This window comes from Aegilops tauschii, chromosome 3 (genome assembly GCF_002575655.3).
Source record: "Aegilops tauschii subsp. strangulata cultivar AL8/78 chromosome 3, Aet v6.0, whole genome shotgun sequence".
NCBI classification, from domain to species: domain Eukaryota; kingdom Viridiplantae; phylum Streptophyta; class Magnoliopsida; order Poales; family Poaceae; genus Aegilops; species Aegilops tauschii.
Genome location: NC_053037.3, coordinates 549,427,333 through 549,450,433, shown reverse-complemented (window position 1 = coordinate 549,450,433; position 23,101 = coordinate 549,427,333). Strand labels below are relative to the sequence as shown.

Sequence of the window (23,101 nt, the reverse complement as noted above, 5' to 3'; positions counted from 1 at the left end):
TGACTGGGATCCTCCTAAACTACTTCTGGTCGTCGTCAGCGGCCTGCACGTAGTAGGAGGCACCTCCAGTGTAGTAGGAGTCGTCATCGACGGTGGCGTCTGGCTCCTGGGCTCCAACATCTGGTTGCGGCGTCCGGGAAGAAGAGGAAAAGGGGAAAAGAGGGAGCAAAGCAACCGTGAGTACTCATCCAAAGTACTCGCAAGCAAGGATCTACACTACATATGCATGGGTATATGTGAAAAGAGGCAATATCGGTGGACTGAACTGCAGAATGCCAGAATAAGAGGGGGATAGCTAGTCCTATCAAAGACTACGCTTCCGGCAGCCTCCGTCTTGCAGCATGTAGAAGAGAGTAGATTGAAGTCCTCCAGGTAGCATCGCATAGCATAATCCTACCCGGCGATCCTCCCCTCCTCGCCCTATGGGAAAGCGATCACCGGGTTGTCTCTGGAACTTGTCTGTGTGTGTTTTATTAAATATTTGATTCTAGTTCTCATAAGGTCAAGGTACAACTCCGTGTCGTCCTTTTACCGAGGGACACGGCTATTCGAATAGATAAACTTCCCTGCAGGGATGCACCACATTTCCCAACACACTCGATCCCTCTGGCCGGACACACTTTCCTGGGTCATGCCCGGCCTCGGAAGATCAAAACGTCGCAGCCCCACCTAGGCACAACAGAGAGGTCAGCACGCCGGTCTAAATCCTATGTGCGCAGGGGTCTGGGCCCATCGCCCATTGCACACCTGCACGTTGCGAGGGCGGCCGGTGAGCAGACCTAGCCTCTCTTATACAAGGGCAGGCGTTCCAGTCCAACCCGGCACGCGCCGCTCAGTCGCTGACGTCAAGAAGGCTTCGGCTGATACCACGACGTCGAGTGCCCATAACTGTTCCCGCGTAGTTGTTTAGTGCGTATAGGCCAGTGGCCAGACTCAGATCAAATACCAAGATCTCGTTAAGCGTGTTATTATGAAGTAACCGCGAACACCGACCAGGGCCAGGCCCACCTCTCACCTAGGTGGTCTCATCCTGCCCTGTCGCTCCGCCACAAAGATCCACTCAGAGGGCCGTCGGGAAAGTATGTCCTTTCAGCCCCAATCCGTGAATCAACCGCGGGAACTCAACAAGCCGACCCAACTTTAGTCACAATCTGTATAGTATGTATGTATGTAAGTATATACCCGTGATTACCTCCCGAGTGCTCACGGCCCGATAGTATAGCAAGGCAGACAGACAAGAATGTAGGGCCACAGATGGTAAACTAGCATCCTATACTAAGCATTTAGGATTGTAGGTAAGGTATCAACAGCTGTGACAACAATGACAGGCTATGCAACAGAATATGATTAACCGAACAGTAACATGCTACACTACTCTAATGCAAGCAGTAGACGGAAGAATAGGCGATATCTGGTGATCAAGGGGGGGCTTGCCTGGTTGCTCTAGCAAGAAGGAGGGGTCGTCAACTCCGCAGTCGACCGGGGCAGCAGCGGCGTCGGTCTCGTAGTCTACCGGAGAGAAGAGGGGGAAGCAACAATAAATATAATGCAAACATAAGCATGACGATGCATGACATGACAAAGACCGGTGCTAGGAGTGCCCTAACGCGGTAGTAGGTGATACCGGCGAAGGGGGTAAACATCCGGGAAAGTATCCCCGGTGTTTTGCGTTTTCGGTCAGATGAATCGGAGGTGAAATGTTGCATGTTCGCTATGCTAGGGACGTCTGGCTGACGAACGGGCTGCGTATTCGGATTCGTCTCGTCGTTCGGAGCAACTTTCATGTACAAAGTATTTTCATCCGAGTTACGGTTTATTTTATATTAATTTTTAAAGTTTTAATTCATTTTAGAATTAATTTAATTCAAAATTCATTTTATGATGTCAGCATGACTTCAGCGGTCAACTCTGACCGTTGACTGGCCAAACTGACACGTGGGTCCCACTGTCATTTACTGTTAACTAATTAACCTAATTAATTCGTTTAATTACCATGTTAATTATGTTAATTACTTTATTAATTAATTATTGTTATTGTTATTATTTTTAATCTTTATCTTTTTTTCTAAAAACTGTTCTAGGCGAGACCCCCATGTCATAGGCCCCTGGGGCCAAACGGGGGCGGGTTAGCGGGCGCTGGGCGGAGCCGGACGTCGGGCGCCAGCCCGCCCGATAGGCGCAGCGGCCAGGGGGCGAAGGAGGCGGGCGCATGGCCCGGCGCCAGTGGCCGTGGCCGCGGCCGGAGTGGGGCGGCGCCACGAGGCCACGCAGGGACGCGGCCGGGCGAGGGCGTGGGGCAGCGGGGAGGTGCGCGCTCGTGGCAAGCAGCGGCGGCAGTAGCAGAAGAAGCAGCAGGCGGGAGCAGGGCGACCGATGCGGCGGGGAACTCCAGCGAGTGGAGGCGGTCACGAGCGGCCCCGGGCAGAGGAAGGCGTAGGGAGGCGTGGGACTAGGCGGCGCGGCGGCGGCCGCGAGCGGGCGCCGGAGCGCTTGCGGTGAGTGGCGCAAGTCGCGGCCACGGCGACACAGTGCACGGGTGCGGGACGGGGCGGTTGGTGCGTGCTGCGGCAAGGCGACGGGCGAGCCGGCGCGGTGGTGCTCGCGCGGGGACAGAGGGGAGAGGAGGAGCGGCTGGAGCCTCACAGCGGGCATAGGGTTCGGGGCAGCGGGGCGCGGGGAGGAGGACGAGGACGACGATGTCGAAGACGGGGAGGCAGTCCGGCGACGGCGGTGATGAGGTCGGGGCGGTGGGGTGACTTCATGGCGAGGTGGCACCGGCGATCCAGTGACGACGACGCGCAAAACGGCGGCGATGCGACAGTGAACAACTGAAAGCGGCGAGGGACGCCGTTGCGCCCCGATCCAGATCGGGGGGGAGCGAGAGGAGCGAGGCGTGGGGGAGAGTGGGGGATCGATCCCGATCCAGGGGGAATCGGGGGAGGGAGTGGGGCGAGTGGGGGTTAGTGTTGGGGAACGTAGTAATTTCAAAAAATTTCCTACGCACACGCAAGATCATGGTGATGCATAGCAACGAGAGGGGAGAGTGTTGTCCACGTACCCTCGTAGACCGAAAGCGGAAGCGTTAACACAACGCGGTTGATGTAGTCGTACGTCTTCACGATCCGACCGATCAAGTACCGAACGCACGGCACCTCCGAGTTCAGCACACGTTCAGCTCGATGACGTCCCTCGAACTCCGATCCGGCCGAGTGTTGAGGGAGAGTTTCGTTAGCACGACGGCGTGGTGACGATGATGATGTTCTACCGACGCAGGGCTTCGCCTAAGCTCCGCAACGATATTATCGAGGTGTAATATGGTGGAGGGGGGCACCGCACACGGCTAAAATATCGTATATCAATTGTGTGTCTAGAGGTGCCCCCTGCCCCCGTATATAAAGGAGCAAGGGGGAGGCCACCGGCCTAGGAGGTGTGGCGCGCCAGGAGGAGTCCTACTCCTACCGGGAGTAGGACTCCCCCCTTTCCATGTTGGACTAGGAGTGGAAGAGAGGAAGAGGTGGAGGGGAGGAAGGAAGGGGGGGCGCCGCCCCCCTCTCCTTGTCCTATTCGGACTGGGGGGGAAGGGGGGCGCGGTCCTGCCCTAGCCTCCTCTCCTCTCTTCCACCTAGGCCCACTAAGGCCCATTAAGTTCCCGGGGGGTTCCGGTAACCTCCCGGTACTCCGAAAAAATCCCGATTTCACCCGGAACACTTCCGATGTCCAAACATAGGCTTCCAATATATCAATCTTTATGTCTCGACCATTTCGAGACTCCTCGTCATGTCCGTGATCACATCCGGGACTCCGATCAACCTTCGGTACATCAAAATATATAAACTCATAATATAACTGTCATCGTAACTTTAAGCGCGCGGATCCTACGGGCTCGAGAACTATGTAGACATGACCGAGACACCTCTATGGTCAATAACCAATAGCGGAACCTGGATGCTCATATTGGTTCCTACATATTCTACGAAGATCTTTATCGGTCAGACCGCATAACAACACACGTTGTTCCCTTTGTCATCGGTATGTTACTTGCCCGAGATTCGATCGTCGGTATCTCGATACCTAGTTCAATCTCGTTACCGGCAAGTCTCTTTACTCGTTCCGTAATACATCATCCCGCAACTAACTCATTAGTCACAATGCTTGCAAGGCTTATAGTGATGTGCATTACCGAGTGGGCCCAGAGATACCTCTCCGACAATCGAAGTGACAAATCCTAATCTCGAAATACGCCAACCCAACAAGTACCTTTGGAGACACCTGTAGAGCACCTTTATAATCACCCAGTTACGTTGTGACGTTTGGTAGCACACAAAGTGTTCCTCCGGTAAACGGGAGTTGCATAATCTCATAGTCATAGGAACATGTATAAGTCATGAAGAAAGCAATAGCAACATACTAAACGATCGAGTGCTAAGCTAACGGAATGGATCAAGTCAATCACGTCATTCTCCTAATGAGGTGATCCCGTTAATCAAATGACAACTCATGTCTATGGCTAGGAAACATAACCATCTTTGATTAACGAGCTAGTCAAGTAGAGGCATACTAGTGACACTCTGTTTGTCTATGTATTCAGACATGTATTATGTTTCCGGTTAATACAATTCTAGCATGAATAATAAACATTTATCATGATATAAGGAAATAAATAATACTTTATTATTGCCTCTAGGGCATATTTCCTTCAGTCTCCCACTTGCACTAGAGTCAATAATCTAGATTACACAGTAATGATTCTTACACCCATGGAGTCTTGGTGCTAATCATGTTTTGCTCGTGGAAGAGGCTTAGTCAATGGGTCTGCAACATTCAGATCCGTATATATCTTGCAAATTTCTATGTCTCCCACCTGGACTAAATCCCGGATGGAATTGAAGTGTCTTTTGATGTGCTTGGTTCTCTTGTGAAATCTAGATTCCTTTGCTAAGGCAATTGCACCAGTATTGTCACAAAAGATTTTCATTAGTCCGATGCACTAGGTATGACACCTAGATCGGATATGAACTCCTTCATCCAGACTCCTTCATTTGCTGCTTCCGAAGCAGCTATGTACTCCGCTTCACACGTAGATCCCGCCACGACACTTTGCTTAGAACTGCACCAACTGATAGCTCCACCGTTCAATGTAAATACATATCCGGTTTGCGATTTAGAATCGTCCGGATCAGTGTCAAAGCTTGCATCAACGTAACCATTTACGATGAGCTCTTTGTCACCTCCATAAGTGAGAAACATATCCTTAGTCCTTTTCAGGTATTTCAGGATGTTCTTGACCGCTGTCCAGTGATCCACTCCTGGATTACTTTGGTACCTCCCTTCTAAACTTATAGCAAGGCACACATCAGGTCTGGTACACAACATTGCATACATGATAGAGCCTATGGCTGAAGCATAGGGAACATCTTTCATCTTCTCTTTATCTTCTGCAGTGGTCGGGCATTGAGTCTTACTCAATCTCACACCTTGTAGTACAGGCAAGAACCCTTTCTTTGCTTGATCCATTTTGAACTTCTTCAAAACTTTGTCAAGGTATGTGCTTTGTGAAAGTCCAATTAAGCGTCTTGATCTATCTCTATAGATCTTAATGCCTAATATATATGCAGCTTCACCGAGGTCTTTCATTGAAAAACTCTTATTCAAGTATCCCTTTATGCTATCCAGAAATTCTATATCATTTCCAATCAGCAATATGTCATCCACATATAATATCAGAAATGCTACTGAGCTCCCACTCACTTTCTTGTAAATACAGGCTTCTCCAAAAGTCTGTATAAAACCAAATGCTTTGATCATACTATCAAAGCGTTTATTCCAACTCCGAGAGGCTTGCACCAGTCCATAAATGGATCGCTGGAGCTTGCACACTTTGTTAGCTCCCTTTGGATCGACAAAACCTTCCGGTTGCATCATATACAACTCTTCTTCCAGAAATCCATTCAGGAATGCAGTTTTGACATCCATTTGCCAAATTTCATAATCATAAAATGCAGCAATTGCTAACATGATTCGGACAGGCTTAAGCATCGCTACGGGTGAGAAGGTCTCATCGTAGTCAATCCCTTGAACTTGTCGAAAACCTTTCGCAACAAGTCGAGCTTTATAGACAGTAACATTACCGTCAGCGTCAGTCTTCTTCTTGAAGATCCATTTATTTTCAATGGCTTGCCGATCATCGGGCAAGTCAACCAAAGTCCATACTTTGTTCTCATACATGGATCCCATCTCGGATTTCATGGCCTCAAGCCATTTTGCAGAATCTGGGCTCACCATCGCTTCTTCATAGTTCGTAGGTTCATCATGGTCTAGTAACATAACCTCCAGAACAGGATTACCGTACCACTCTGGTGCGGTTCTTGATCTGGTTGACCTACGAGGTTCAGTAATAACTTGATCTGAAGTTTCATGATCATTATCATTAACTTCCCCACTAATTGGTGTAGGTGTCGCAGAAACTGATTTCTATGATGATCTACTTTCCAATAAGGGAGCAGGTACAGTTACCTCATCAAGTTCTACTTTCCTCCCACTCACTTCTTTCGAGAGAAACTCCTTCTCTAGAAAGGATCCATTCTTAGCAACGAATGTCTTGCCTTCGGATCTGTGATAGAAGGTGTACCCAACAGTCTCCTTTGGGTATCCTATGAAGACACATTTCTCCGATTTAGGTTCGAGCTTATCAGGTTGAAGTTTCTTCACATAAGCATCGCAACCCCAAACTTTAAGATACGACAACTTTGGTTTCTTGCCAAACCATAGTTCATAAGGCGAAGTCTCAACGGATTTTGATGGTGCCCTATTTAGAGTGAATGCAGCCGTCTCTAAAGCATAACCCCAAAACGATAGCGGTAAATCAGTAAGAGACATCATAGATCGCACCATATCTAGTAAAGTACGATTACGACGTTCGGACACACCATTACGTTGTGGTGTTCCGGGTGGCGTGAGTTGCGAAACTATTCCGCATTGTTTCAAATGAAGACCAAACTCATAACTCAAATATTCTCCTCCACGATCAGATCGTAGAAATTTTATTTTCTTGTTACGATGATTTTCAACTTCACTCTGAAATTCTTTGAAATTTTCAAATGTTTCAGACTTATGTTTCATTAAGTAGATATACCCATATCTCCTCAAATCATCTGTGAAGGTGAGAAAATAACGATATCCGCCACGAGCCTCAATATTCATCGGACCACATACATCTGTATGTATGATTTCCAATAAATCTGTTGCTCTCTCCATAGTTCCGGAGAACGGTGTTTTAGTCATCTTGCCCATGAGGCACGGTTCGCAAGTACCAAGTGATTCATAATCAAGTGATTCCAAAAGTCCATCAGTATGGAGTTTCTTCATGCGCTTTACACCGATATGACCTAAACGGCAGTGCCACAAATAAGTTGCACTGTCATTATCAACTCTGCATCTTTTGGCTTCGACATTATGAATATGTGTGTCACTACTATCGAGATTCATTAAAAATAGACCACTCTTCAAGGGTGCATGACCATAAAAGATATTATTCATATAAATAGAACAACCATTATTCTCTGATTTAAATGAATAACCGTCTCACATCAAACAAGATCCAGATATAATGTTCATGCTCAACGCTGGCACCAAATAACAATTATTTAGGTCTAAAACTAATCCCGAAGGTAGATGTAGAGGTAGCGTGTCGACCGCGATCACATCGACTTTGGAACCATTTCCCACGCGCATCGTCACCTCGTCCTTAGCCAATCTTCGCTTAATCCGTAGCCCCTGTTTCGAGTTGCAAATATTAGCAACAGAACCAGTATCAAATACCCAGGTGCTACTGCGAGCATTAGTAAGGTACACATCAATAACATGTATATCACATATACCTTTGTTAACCTTGCCATCCTTCTTATCCGCCAAATACTTGGGGCAGTTCCGCTTCCAGTGACCAGTCTGCTTGCAGTAGAAGCACTCAGTTTCAGGCTTAGGTCCAGACCTGGGTTTCTTCTCCTGAACAGCATCTTGCTTGCTGTTCTTCTTGAAGTTCCCCTTCTTCTTCCCTTTGCCCTTTTTCTTGAAACTAGTGGTTTTACTGACCATCAACACTTGATGCTCCTTTTTGATTTCTACCTCCGCTGCCTTTAGCATTGCGAAGAGCTCGGGAATTGTCTTATTCATCCCTTGCATGTTATAGTTCATCACGAAGCTCTTGTAGCTTGGTGGTAGTGATTGAAGAATTCTGTCAATGACGCTATCATCCGGAAGATTAACTCCCAGTTGAATCAAGTGATTATTATACCCAGACATTTTGAGTATATGCTCACTGACAGAACTATTCTCTTCCATCTTGCAGCTGTAGAACTTATTAGAGACTTCATATCTCTCAATCTGGGCATTTGCTTGAAATATTAACTTCAACTCCTGACATCTCATATGCTCCATGACATTCAAAACGTCGTTGAAGACCCGGTTCTAAGCCGTAAATCATGGCACACTGAACTATCGAGTAGTCATCAGCTTTGCTCTGCCAGACGTTCATAACTTCTGGTGTTGCTCTTGCAGGAGGCCTGGCACCCAGCGGTGCTTCCAGGATGTAATTTTTCTGTGCAGCAATGAGGATAATCCTCAAGTTACGGACCCAGTCCGTGTAATTGCTACCATCATCTTTCAACTTTGCTTTCTCAAGGAACGCATTAAAATTCAACGGAACAACAGCACGGGCCATTTATCTACAATTAACATAGACAAGCAAGATACTATCAGGTACTAAGTTCATGATAAATTCAAGTTCAATTAATCATATTACTTAAGAACCCCCACTTAGATAGACATCCCTCTAATCATCTAAGTGATTACGTGATCCAAATCAACTAAACCATGTCCGATCATCACGTGAGATGGAGTAGTTTCACTGGTGAACATCACTATGTTGATCATATCTACTATATGATTCACGCTCGACCATTCGGTCTCCGTGTTCCGAGGCCATATCTGCATATGCTAGGCTCATCAAGTTTAACCTGAGTATTCCGCGTGTGCAACTGTTTTGCACCCGTTGTATTTGAACGTAGAGCCTATCACACCCGATCATCACGTGGTGTCTCAGCATGAAGAACTTTCGCAATGGTGCATACTCAGGGAGAACACTTTTTATCTTGAAATTTTAGTGAGAGATCATCTTATAATGCTACCGTCAATCAAAGCAAGATAAGATGCATAAAAGATAAACATCACATGCAATCAATATAAGTGATATGATATGGCCATCATCATCTTGTGCTTGTGATCTCCATCTTCGAAGCACCGTCATGATCACCATCGTCACCGGCGCGACACCTTGATCTCCATCGTAGTATCATTGTCCTCTCGCCAACTTATTGCTTTTACGACTATCGCTACCGCTTAGTGATAAAGTAAAACAATTACATGGCGATTGCATTGCATACAATAAAGCGACAACCATATGGCTCCTGCCAGTTGCCGATAACTCGGTTACAAAACATGATCATCTCATACAATAAAATATAGCATCATGTCTTGACCATATCACATCACAACATGCCCTGCAAAAACAAGTTAGACGTCCTCTACTTTGTTGTTGCAAGTTTTACGTGGCTGCTATGGGCTTAGCAAGAACCGTTCTTTTTTTTTGAATATTTACTGTGAGGCAAAGCCCCACAGTCCTTTATTAGATAAAGTACCACTGTACAAGTAAAAACAAACTATACAAACAAGAAAACAAAAGGGGAAAGAGTCTACCTATTTGCTAACTAACTGTACTTGCTTTACAACAAAGAAGCAATCCAAGCCAAAAGCTTTGGCTTGTTACAGTCCTTCACCCTGTGAGCAAGCAAAGAAATATCATGGATGAATTTACACTTCCAAGCACTGAAAGTAGCTCTCTCAGCAAGAACCGTTCTTACATACGCATCAAAACCACAACGATAGTTTGTCAAGTTGGTGCTGTTTTAACCTTCGCAAGGACCGGGCGTAGCCACACTCGGTTCAACTAAAGTGAGAGAGACAGACACCCGCCAGTCACCTTTAAGCAACGAGTGCTCGCAATGGTGAAACCAGTCTCGCGTAAGCGTACGCGTAATGTCGGTCCGGGCCGCTTCATCTCACAATACCGCCGAACCAAAGTATGACATGCTGGTAAGCAGTATGACTTATATCGCCCACAACTCACTTGTGTTCTACTCGTGCATAGCATCAACGCATAAAACCAGGCTCGGATGCCACTGTTGGGGAACGTAGTAATTTCAAAAAAATTCCTACGCACACGCAAGATCATGGTGATGCATAGCAACGAGAGGGGAGAGTGTTGTCCATGTACCCTAGTAGACCGAAAGCGGAAGTGTTAACACAACGCGGTTGATGTAGTCGTACGTCTTCACGATCCGACCGATTAAGTACCGAACGCACGGCACCTCCGAGTTCAGCACACGTTCAGCTCGATGACGTCCCTCGAACTCCAATCCAGCCGAGTGTTGAGGGAGAGTTTCGTCAGCACGACGGCGTGGTTACGATGATGATGTTCTACCGACGCAGGGCTTCGCCTAAGCTCCGCAACGATATTATCGAGGTGTAATATGGTGGAGGGGGGCACCGCACACGGCTAAAATATCGTATATCAATTGTGTGTCTAGAGGTGCCCCCCTGCCCCCGTATATAAAGGAGCAAGGGGGAGGCCGCCGGCCTAGGAGGTGTGGCGCGCCAGGAGGAGTCCTACTCCTACCGGGAGTAGGACTCCCCCCTTTCCATGTTGGACTAGGAGTGGAAGAGGGGAAGAGGTGGAGGGGAGGAAGGAAGGGGGGCGCCGCCCCCCTCTCCTTGTCCTATTCGGACTGGGGGGGAAGGGGGCGCGGCCCTGCCCTAGCCTCCTCTCCTCTCTTCCACCTAGGCCCACTAAGGCCCATTAAGTTCCCGGGGGGTTCCGGTAACCTCCCGATACTCCGGAAAAATCCCGATTTCACCCGGAACACTTCCGATGTCCAAACATAGGCTTCCAATATATCAATCTTTATGTCTCGACCATTTCGAGACTCCTCGTCATGTCCGTGATCACATCCGGGACTCCGATCAACCTTCGGTACATCAAAACATATAAACTCATAATATAACTGTCATCGTAACTTTAAGCGTGCGGACCCTACGGGTTCGAGAACTATGTAGACATGACCGAGACACCTCTCCGGTCAACAACCAATAGCGGAACCTGGATGATCATATTGGTTCCTACATATTGTACGAAGATCTTTATCGGTCAGACCGCATAACAACATACGTTGTTCCCTTTGTCATCAGTATGTTACTTGCCCGAGATTCGATCGTCGGTATCTCGATACCTAGTTCAATCTCGTTACCGGCAAGTCTCTTTACTCGTTCCATAATACATCATCCCGCAACTAACTCATTAGTCACAATGCTTGCAAGGCTTATAGTGATGTGCATTACCGAGTGGGCCCAGAGATACCTCTCCGACAATCGGAGTGACAAATCCTAATCTCGAAATACGCCAACCCAACAAGTACCTTTGGAGACACCTGTAGAGCACCTTTATAATCACCCAGTTACGTTGTGACATTTGGTAGCACACAAAGTGTTCCTCCGGTAAACGGGAGTTGCATAATCTCATAGTCATAGGAACATGTATAAGTCATGAAGAAAGCAATAGAAACATACTAAACGATCGAGTGCTAAGCTAACGGAATGGGTCAAGTCAATCACGTCATTCTCCTAATGAGGTGATCCCGTTAATCAAATGACAACTCATGTCTATGGCTAGGAAATAGAACCATCTTTGATTAACGAGCTAGTCAAGTAGAGGCATACTAGTGACACTCTATTTGTCTATGTATTCACACATGTATTATGTTTCCGGTTAATACAATTCTAGCATGAATAATAAACATTTATCATGATGTAAGGAAATAAATAATACTTTATTATTGCCTCTAGGGCATATTTCCTTCAGTTAGGGTTACGGGGGTGGAGGATATGGGAAGTGCGTGGTGGGCCGGGCCTGTTTTAGTTAGGTGGGCCAAATGGCCTAGTAGGTTAAGTCCTCTGTTTTCTTTTCCTTTTAGGGTTTTGTTTTATTTTTACTTTTTCTTTTCTGTTTTCTTTTATTTACTTAGTAGTTTATAGTTTTACAAAAAGTAAAACCCATAGCTAAAATAGAGTTACAAGTCCAACTACTTTTAGAAAAAGTTTTACCCCTGATCAAAATAGTTTAGCATTTTATAATATTCAAAAGACATTTAGTTAACAATTTTACCTACTGTTTTAGTCACTTAAGTGCATGTAACCCTTTTATAAAAATGTGGTTTTTCCACCAATATTTAGTATGGGTTATTTTTCACAATCCGAACATTTTAGTTTTATTGTTTCAAAACTTTTATTGTTTAAGCTGAATTTGAATTTTGAATCCGAACGGGATTGAATCATCGCGAGATTAACAACAGTAATCATGGTGACGTGGCATCGTTAGCAGAGATTATTGTAGCTTAATTATCCGGGCGTCACATTTCGTTATGCTCATGTAACATAGTGAAATGAAATGAAATTATATGGGAACATACAAAATGGTTAGATAGACCACATTTCAAGTTGCACCAATGATTGTAGTTATTTTGTTTTTAGAGAAACCAGCTTCGGCCAAGCTCAAGAGAGGGCTCGAACCTAGCTCGACTTTGAATTAACAAATCCATCAGAATTACAAAGACACCACAATACAAAGAAATGAAAACAAAGCAGAACATAGATATAAAGTGCTAAGAGGAATGACTCAAAGGCAAGAGCAGACACCGTTACCATCGACTACCGCAATGCCAAAACTAGCTAACCTAACCCAAGGCTTCTGGAGGGCACCATTGGGCATGTTTCGTGTAGCTAGCTGCATCCAAAGGGTCAGACATGACCAACACAAAATCTGTCTCCGCAGCAGCAAAGGGCCATAACCCTTTCACCCAGGCTTGACGGGTACCGCACCAGCAGCCGACAGAGAGGTTCCCCTAGAATTCTGACCAAGGCGGTCAAGCTGCCAAAGGGGAATAACAAGAGGCAGACCCACGAGCAACGGAAACAGGCCAGTAGCTCGACGTCGCCGGCAGCGGCAAGACAAGACGTCGGCCGAGAGACGTCGATTGAAGGCGTAGAATCACAGAGAAGTCCGAAAAGGGGCAACGACATGCGACGGTTGGGCGGCCACGGGCGGAGGGTCATGAGCGGCCCTCCAACAAGACAGAGTCGTCGGATCCCCGCCGCCACCTTCATAGGGGCCGCGCGCGCACCGGCGAGCACCTTTGGTGGTGGCAAAGGGAGAAAAGGGGAGCGCGGTGGCGGCCTAGGGTTAGCCCTCGAGTCGCCTCAGAGGAGGCTATGCGAGGGAACATGTATAGGGCATCTTCGTTTTGACACCGGAACACTTTGTCGTTTTTTGTTCTCAAATGTCTTGTTGATTAAACTAGATGAGCTTATCATTTATATTATCTCCTGTAGACGATCAATTTTTTTAAAAGGAGGATAAACCCCCGGCCTCTGCATCTGGATGATGCATGCAATCATTTTATTTATTATTCACAAAGATTACACAAAGTAATACATCAGTCAGCCTCAAGCCACCATCTAAACAACAGTGTTGCTACTATTATCCCTTTGATGAAGGTGTGCCAAATATCAGGGCCCAATACCAAACGGACATCGCACCAAACCCTAACATCTATAGACGGATGCCCCAGCCCAGCCACGCACCAGGATTGGGTCTCATACTGGCCTGACGCACTTTCAGAGGCTACCGCCGCCATCTTCCACCGGTCCATCTCCAGAGCAGGAACTGATGCATCGACCTTGCCTGGCCTGCCGTCGACGCCACCATGGTGCCAGACAACTCCACCATCCTGCATGTCTCTGTCCACACGCGCCCGTCGTCGAACCTCTGCAGCACCATGCCACCGGGATTCGCCGTCGGCCTTGCGGTGAATGCAACACCGCTCCTCCGCTTGTCCCGTCCAACCAGCATTTGCTCCAAAACGATACCCCCAGGAGGGACAACGACATCGAAGGTGCCATCAACGTCCGATCCGGTAGATCCAGATCTAGGGTTTCCACCGGATCACGAGTGGGGTGCACGACCTGCAACAACGATGCCTCGAGAAGGGAACGACGTCATAGACGCCGCCATGACCAAAGTCGGCGCGATTTTCACCGGAAGTCGCGCCTCCCCGAACTCACAACTGGGTGGAACTGAACGGAGCGTCGCCGCGGAGACAAGGGCCGCCGTCAGCATGCCCGCAGGGAGCCTCCAGCCGCCCCTCACCGGTCCTCCTCGCGCCACCGGCCGGCCAAGGCCAAACCGAGACGGATCTAAACAGGACGCCAGATCTGCAGCCATCGAAGCCATCCATCTGCACGCAGTTGCCACACTGTCGGACATGGAGGCTCCAATCGCCACCGCGCGGCAGGGGCGCCGTCCTGACTGCCGCCCGCGTCGTCTCCAACCTCCTGGATCCAGATCGGGCCAGATCCCGATCCAGATCGGGCCAGATCCCGATCCAGATCGACAGTGGTGCTGGCACGCCCCTCCACCGTGAGGTACTCCAGACCGCCTCCACCCGCGGCCCGCCGCCGCAGGGGCACTGAGCGCCGTCGTTCTCGAGGCGGCTCACGCCGGCGCACCGCCTTGGCGCAAGGATGCCGCTCCGTCGCAGCACCCCCGAGCGAGGACAAAAAGGGCGCCGCCGCCGCCGACACGAGCCAGCCGTTGCCCGGACACGCCTTCTGCCCGTCGCGAGGGAGGAGTGTGGGGGAGAAGGAGACCGGCGGGTGCAACGGGGGGCCCTCCCTGTCGCCTACGGGTGCGACAAGGGAGGGACAAGGGAGACGAGCGGGTGCGGCCTGTAGACGATCGATGTAGTGACATTTCTGATTAGAGAAGTTCCTGTAGCGCCTCGTTGGTTGCTCGTGTGAGATCGACGGGAATGACTAGGTATAAGTCGACTGTTTTTTTGATCTTCGATCAGTCGACTGACCACAAAATTAGTCAGTCGATATGAGCAACCCAACGCGTCGAGGCATGCAGCCACACAAGCCCATGCAGCGTCTGCACAGGTGGATGGGCTGCTCCGGTTCAGCCAAGCCACGGCCTTTTCTGTACGTTGAATATAGACTGCTCTAGTATAGTGTTTGCATAGCTTTACCCCTCGAAAAAATACAACGGATAGTGGCTATAGGTTCAATCTCACATATGTATATTTATTTTTATACATGCATGCAATATATATATACACACACATACATCTGCATATATAAAAAGTATATTATTATTATGCAAAAAATAACCATATAATAGTTAGATTTCTGCCAAAAAAAGGTTTTTTTAAGTAATGGATTAGTGACAAGGGTATTACACTTACAAAATAAAAGAAGATGAAAATTAAAACAAAATCAAAAATAAAAGTTTTCTATGGGAGAATGAATTTGTGGCGCTGATATTACCCTGTCAGAAGAAAAAAATAAAATAAAATCAAAATAATGAAGTTTTATAATAAAAATGAAAACCTTTAAGAAGAAAGAAAATTAAAAAGAAAAACCTTTCAAAACTTGCACACAACATTGCACTTTTTGAAATGCGCAAACAATAAGCATATAATAGTGCGATTTTCACATTCTACTATAATTTACAAACATATTATTTGGTACTCGCATTTATATTTAAACACACAAAAATTAAAATTTATGTTTTCTAAGAAGGAATGAACTAGTGCATTGCTATTACCCTTTAAGAACGAAGGGAAAGCTAAAACAAATAGTGATCAATTTGCACAAAAAATACATAAAAATTACGCTTTTTCTAAATATGCAATAATAAATATATAACGATGCAACTTTTGCAAAAACAATATTTGTACGATGAAATGAATTAGTGTCATTGGTATTGCCCTTAAATGAGAAAGAAAAAATAAAAAAATTGCACACAATTTATACACAAGTGGTGCTTTTTATAATATGCAAGAATAAGCATATAGTAGTGGATTTTTCGCACAAAAAGGTTTTCTAGTAAGGAATCAATTAGTGGAATTACTATCTCCTAAAGGAAGCTATGAAATAAAACCTGAGACAAAATAAAAATAACGAAGTTCTATACAGAAAAATGAAATATATATCAAATAATGGCAAAATTTGCATACTATTTATACAAAATTTGCTTTTTTTAATAATATGCAAGAATATGTATATAATGGTGAAATTTTTGCAAAAAAGAAGTTTCCTCAGAAGGAATAATATAGTGGAATCGGTCTTATCATTAAAAAGAAAGAAAAAGATACAGAAATAAATCAAGTTTTGACAAAACTTATACACAATTTACACAGATGGGTTTCACAAAAAGCAATTGCAGACATTCCACACAGAAATTACGCTTTTATAATATGAAAGGATAACCATGTAATACAGGAACGATATTGGAATTACCATTAAAGAACGAAAATGAAATAAAACTAAAATTGAAATGAAAACAAAATGATGATTTTTTTCTAGGAAAAAATAAAACCATTTAAAAAGAAAGAAAATAAAAATCAAAAACAAAATAATGAAATTTTCTAGGGAAGATTGAAACCCTTTAAGAAGAAAGAAAATAAAAATGAAACAAAAATAAAATAATGACGTTTTCTAGGGAAGAATGAAATCCTTTAAGAATAAAAACAAAAAACTACAACTAAAACAAAATAATTAAGTTTTCTATGGAATAATGAAACCCTTTAAGAAAAGAAAATTAGAAAAACTAAAATAAAATAAAATAATGAAGTTTTCTATGTAAGAATGAAACCCTTTAAGAAGAAAGAAAATATAAAAACTAAAACTAAAACAAAATAATGAAGTTTTCTAGGGGAAAATGTAACCCTTTAAGAAGAAACAAAATTGAACAATAAATTGCACACAAGTATGCCCTGATATTGCATTTTGTAATATGCAAAAAGTAAGCATATACAGTGCAATTTTTGCTCTCTACTATAATTTACACACATGGTGTATCATATTTGCGTGTATACCTTACTTACACCCACAAAAATAAAAATTCTAGGAAAAAATCAAGTATAGTGGCAACCACCTATTATGAAGAAAGAAAGTAAAAATAATAATGAAACAATTTTTACACATAAATTGCAAATTTTAAGTTATGTAAAAATAAACATATAATGGTGAATTTTACATAAAAAAGTTTTAAAACAAGGAACGAATTATTGGCATTGGTATCGTCCTTAAAAACAGGAAATGAATTAAAAACTAAACATAATAAAACAAAGAAAGCTTTCTAAGAGAGAGTAAATTAGTGACATTGGTATTACTCTTAATAATAAGAATAAATAAAATTTGAAAAACTTGCACACTACTTTGCAGTGAAATTGCACCTTTTATAATATGCAGCGAATACACATATAATAATGCAACTTTGGCAGTCTGCATAATTTACACAATATTGTGTAGTACTTTCATGCATTTCATACACATAATAATAGAAAAATGTATTTAATTTGAATAAAGAAAATGAAAAAAGCAAAATTTTCCACACAATTAGCACAAAAAGTGCACTTTTTATAATATGTAGAGAAAATATATAAGACTGAAGTTTCCATACTCTAATGTAATTTGTACATGTATACATTTACACACACTCGACATCCAGAAATACACGTAAAGAAGAAACAAAACTCAACTGAAAAATAGAAAAATAAAAGCGTACAGGTGCAAAAAACAAAAGCAAACCCATGGAAAAAAGCAGGGGCCAAACAGCCCAGCCTAGTACACCAGCGAAAACCCAGCCCAGGAACGAAATTGACTGACCCAAAATAGGAGTCGGTCAAATCCAGCCAGCCCAGCCCAGTACACCACCGAAACATGACAAAAAAAGAAAAACTGCACAGATCTTAAAGCACAATCCAATGGTCAACAAATCGACTGACCACAAAACTAAAAGTCAGCTGACTGAAATCTAGCTAAAGTGGAGATCGACAGTATTATGAGTGGCCTGTTGAGGACCCTGGCTCCATACAATGACAATGGCGTGACGACGTCCGAGGTAGACGGGAACTGTAATAAGCGCTGGTGTTGCACTTGCACTTGAACAAATGTTTCTGGTTGGCACATGCATGCCACTGCGCTGCGTGGTACTACAAGACTTTGAATCACAGACGTACGGGGGTTAGGAAATTGCGCGGAAAGCTCCCGAAGGACGGATGAGGCAACAAAACCATGCGACGCTCGGCATGACTTTGAGGCTTTGACAGAGCCGATCTTAGCTAAGGTCCGGCGTCGCCGCGTTCTACTCCTCCTCGTCTCTCGATCGTCTGTGGGCGCAGGCCCGGAAGCGACAACACTTTCTCGTTCCTCGGATCGCTCACTGACATGGCGCTCCCTAGCTCCCGCCGCCCTCTCCTCCTCCCCCCCCCCCCCCCCCCCCCCCCCCCCTCGCTCGTCGCCGCCATGACGGCGCTCACCTGCGCCACCTCCGAGGTCATCGTGACCAGGCTCCACCTCCGAGGTCATCGTGACCATGTGCTACCCGTCGCCGACGCCCACCGTCAACGGCAGCGGCAGCCTCCTCTCGCTCGTCGACGCCCTCCCCTCGGCCGCCGCGCGGACGGGCTTCGCCTCTCTGTGGACCGGCGGCGCGATCGTGCGCGGCTTCTGCTTCGGCGACACCGCGCCCGACCCGTGCCTCCGCTGCCTGTCCGACGCCGGCAGAAAGATCACCGACCAGTGCGGCGACGCCAGCCGGCGCGCGGGCTTCCTGAACGACGGCTGCTTCCTGGCTACGCTGACACCAGCGCGTCCTCCGCCGGCGCGGACGACGACATCGGCGCGGCGACCTTCTCCGGGGACGCCGTCCCGCGCCTCGACGCCGCCGACGTGCAGAAGCTCGTGGCCGTGGCACAGTCCCTGGTCCCGCGGCCCGCAAACTGCCAAGTGGCCTCCGCCAGCGCGACCACCACGGCGATCAACGGCGACACGGTGCGCGTGCTGGCACAGTGCGCGCCGGACCTCGACGCGGCAGAGTGCGCCCGGTGCCTGCGGGATTCGACGCTGCAGATGGCCAGGAGCTGGGGGGCCACCGCCGGTGCCGTGCAAGGAAGCGTGGTCCTCGGCCCCGACTGCTACCTCCGCTTCGAGATATCGGCACCGCCGCTGCCCGTGGCAGAGCAGATCCGTGAGTAGCTGATCGTAAATTTCTTGACGATTCATGTTTGGTTCATGACTAGATTTGCAGTGCCTAACCTTAATCTTAGGCAAATCCTGGCTGCCATAAAAAAGGTGGCGAACAAAATGAACACTATAAACATGACAATATTTCACAAAAAATATGCCGGTGACATATGGATCATGTAACTAGAAAAATGTAGCAAGCATAAGTGTGACACAAAGCTTAGACTACAAACCAACATGCCCTCTGTTTCTAACCTGTGATGCATGTGCTGCAGGGAGGACGGTGAAGGATAACATTGTCCTCACGGTTTGTATTGCCATCGTCATCGTCCAAGTCGTGGCTGTCACCATGCTGGTAGCTTACGTCTCCGGCATGTAAGATGGGCATAGAGGTCTGGAATGCATAGAGGGAAACAGTCCCTGGTTGTCTGTTTCCCGCGGCCTTACGGAAAACTGATGCTTGTCTTTGTTAGATCTTCAAGACTTCAACAGATGTTGATCACTTCCCGCTAGTTGCTTCCTACCTCCGTCCTGGTTTACTAGTTCTTCATGTAGTTTGTATCAAAGTTTGAATTCATATTTGACTAGAAAAATATTAATGCATATTATTAAAAAAATGTTAGGTTCGTATTTGAATGTAGTTCTCATTGATATTAGTTTTGACACCTATAACCTATATTTTTTTAGTTAAAATCATGATCAAAATATGATAAAAAATATGAGGGGACTAGTAAACCAAGACGGACGTATGATTCTGTTCCTGTTACGCTCCTGGGTTGAGTTCTGCTTGATATGCATGCATGCACGTGTTTTTCTCTAAAAAAGAAGGGAGGCAAAGGATGCATGCAGCAGGTGCTTTTTAAAATAAGAAAAAGGGTTATTATGCTAGTGCTACACTTTTCTTTAGGGGAATGTTGGTGCTGTGCACTTAAACACATGTTGGTTGGTTTGGCGCATCGATACTAACATGTGTTTAGCCTCTGCTGTTAACACCTGATACATATACAAGACTTCATTGCGAATCTTTGAGAAGTGAGCGAAATGGTTTGGCACATAGCCTTGCATTCGCTCTTCGTTAACGCTAACCCTGACTCTCCGACATCGGACCTCTCTGGCTTAGCCTCTGCTGTTGCGTTGGTTAGCTAGCTACTGCACATTGGGCGTGCAATCACAAAATATTTGCCATGGTTGGCATGCAACGTGTCAAACAGAGATTGCCACGTAAGTCCAATGTGTAGGCCCATCATGTAAGACCACTCTAAATACTAAAATGTGGTCCATTGTAAACCTATTAGAAGACGCACTGATGGTTGGCATGCAACGTGTCAAGAGAGAGAGTCTCGTGTAAGAACCACTTTAGATGCTAAAATGTGGTCCATGGTATACCTATGTGTGCAAAATCTGATACATACTGGCAAAAAAAAAAGTTACATGTCACTATGTCACGAGTACCTTTTTATTTTCTTTGAAAAACACCCCCTTCATTCACAAATATAAGATGTTCTAACATGTTTTCTGAATCAGATGTATATAGACGCTTTTAGTCGAAAGTACTCATGTCATCCCGAGCTCTAGTGGTCTCGGATGAACAGTAAAATCTGATAAAATACTGATTTTTTTTGGCAAGAAACTTTGATATTTTTCTACATGCATGCAGATTTTCATGATGAAATTACATCTTTTGGAGGTTTGGGCAAAAAAACAAAACTGGTGTTTCAAAAAAGTGTTAATTACATCATGAAAATTTGCATGCATGTAGAAAAAACATCAAAGTTTCTTGCCAAAAAGATTCAGATTTTTCTAAAAAAATATTATTTTTTCAGTGCTCATCCAGGATCATACCAGGGAAAATATCGTTTATACCACAAAGAATGGTATAAACAATGAGCAGATAGTTGTGAGTAAGCACAAACAATGTGGTAGAGAATGAGCAGATAGTTGTGAGTAAGCACAAACAATGCATTTGCATTTGGACTATCTACTACACTACGAGTAATAGTGGGTTATATAGTAATATAGATACACTGAGGAAGCGAACGTTTACATTTCTAATCTATGAGAAATTCCTAAATCAACTTGTTCATAATCTCATATAGTAACGCCATAATATGAAATCTGCTATAAGAACCAAATGCATCATGCACAATGGAGAATATTTCTCAATAAATAAAATTTGAATTAGTACCAAATCATTGAGTCAGGGGAATGGCTCTGCATCATCGGTCATGCCAGCTTGCTACTGATCCAAAAATTGCAAGCAAGCAACGCTTAGTGATAACTACAAGGTCATACAAATAAATTCAGATGTAATTGATGAACTGTTGGCATCATCAAGAGAGAATTATAAAAAAATCTTAGGTAATATCACTGAAACTGTATCAGCCACACTATGGTAAACGTTACATGAGTTACTGAAGCAAGACATAAGTATATATACAATCTGCTTCAAAACACAAGCATATGACAATGGAATCGGACACTTACAATAAAGTTTGGATTTTAATAATCCTCACTGCACAAATTTTGAAGCATTCAAAATAGAGGATGTCTTTGTTATCTACTGGTGTTGTCACGGACTGCTCGACCTCCTCGTCCTTCAATTCAGCGCCACAAATCAAAGGGCGGTGACAATGACACGGAACGAGGAAGGGGGTTGAAAGAAAGAAAACGAGATTTTAAGCAACAAACATGTGAGTTCACCAAACTGCAGAAATGTGCATATCTAAAGCAACCGTTTCAACATCAATAAACATGAAAAAGAAGACACTCTCTGCTTGTTCTTATCAGCACCAGTAAACTGAAGGAAAATAAGACCAAAATTAAGCACCTATTTATAGCAAGAGTACAAGCACATCCAACATTTATCTATTTTCCTCACGAGCACAAAGATCCAGAATGTTGTAAGCATGAGAGAGGATGGAGGTACAAAAATTACATCAATCCCATGTGTTTTGCAATAAACCTACAAAGATCCAGAATGCTGTAAGCATGAGAGAGGATGGAGGTACAAAAATTACATCAATCCCATGTGTTTTTCAATAAACCTTCCAAGGATAAAGTGTATGTGTGTAAACCAAAGCAAACATGCATCACTAACTAAGCTAGACCAATGACTTCTGTAAGGATAGTATCGAAGACAACAACAAAAGAATAATAGCATTTAGGTGGCGCACCAAGACATTATGTTGCTAGAAACAATCAAGTTGTGGCAGTAAGTAAATATTGCTCGGCATGCCAAATAGTGGTTATGGGTGAAATGCACGTGGATGCGTCGTGTGGACTATGGGCATTATCTCATACCGGTGGTAGAGGCAGGGTTCCCTGGTGCTTTGATCCACTGGACTCGGCGAAGCCAGCATGGTCACCGTCCTCATGTCTTCCTACTTGGAAGGAGGGCACTTACTATCAAATTAAATGATGGGAATTAAGCAAGATATCATTCTTTTTTAAAATTTGGTGACATTAAATCCATGAATAAGAACACCAGAAATTTTGCTAACTTGCATACAGTGCACTCCCCCGAGCCAACTATTGGATTAACAAATTTATGGACCTATACAAGTAGCATATTTTTAGTTTGGATGAGAACATGATTTTTTTAGTAAGACAATACATATTTACAATCCCATTTTCCTTTTGTAAGAATATGTATGCTTTCACATGTATCACTACATATCTAATCTCTTTTTCTTTATGATATTGATTGTATTAAATATGTATATGTGTGTACACAACAACAAGCATGTTTAAATGTACATTCCTGCATAGAGAGATCAGTACCCGATTCTCAGGTTCTATCACCATTAAATATCAGATGATAGAAGACAAAGTAGTTAACCATGGAAACAATTAGTGTGCAAACATCACTTCCACGCTAGCAAACATAACACAGTTCGTCGTTAGTTCT

General features: G+C 44.9%; 1 pseudogene; it reads left to right on the top strand.

Annotated features, from left to right (window-relative positions):
- The first annotated feature begins 14,138 nt into the window (after positions 1–14,138).
- LOC109755200 (uncharacterized) lies at positions 14,139–19,573 on the top strand (annotated as a pseudogene).
- Positions 19,574–23,101: the final 3,528 nt, after the last annotated feature.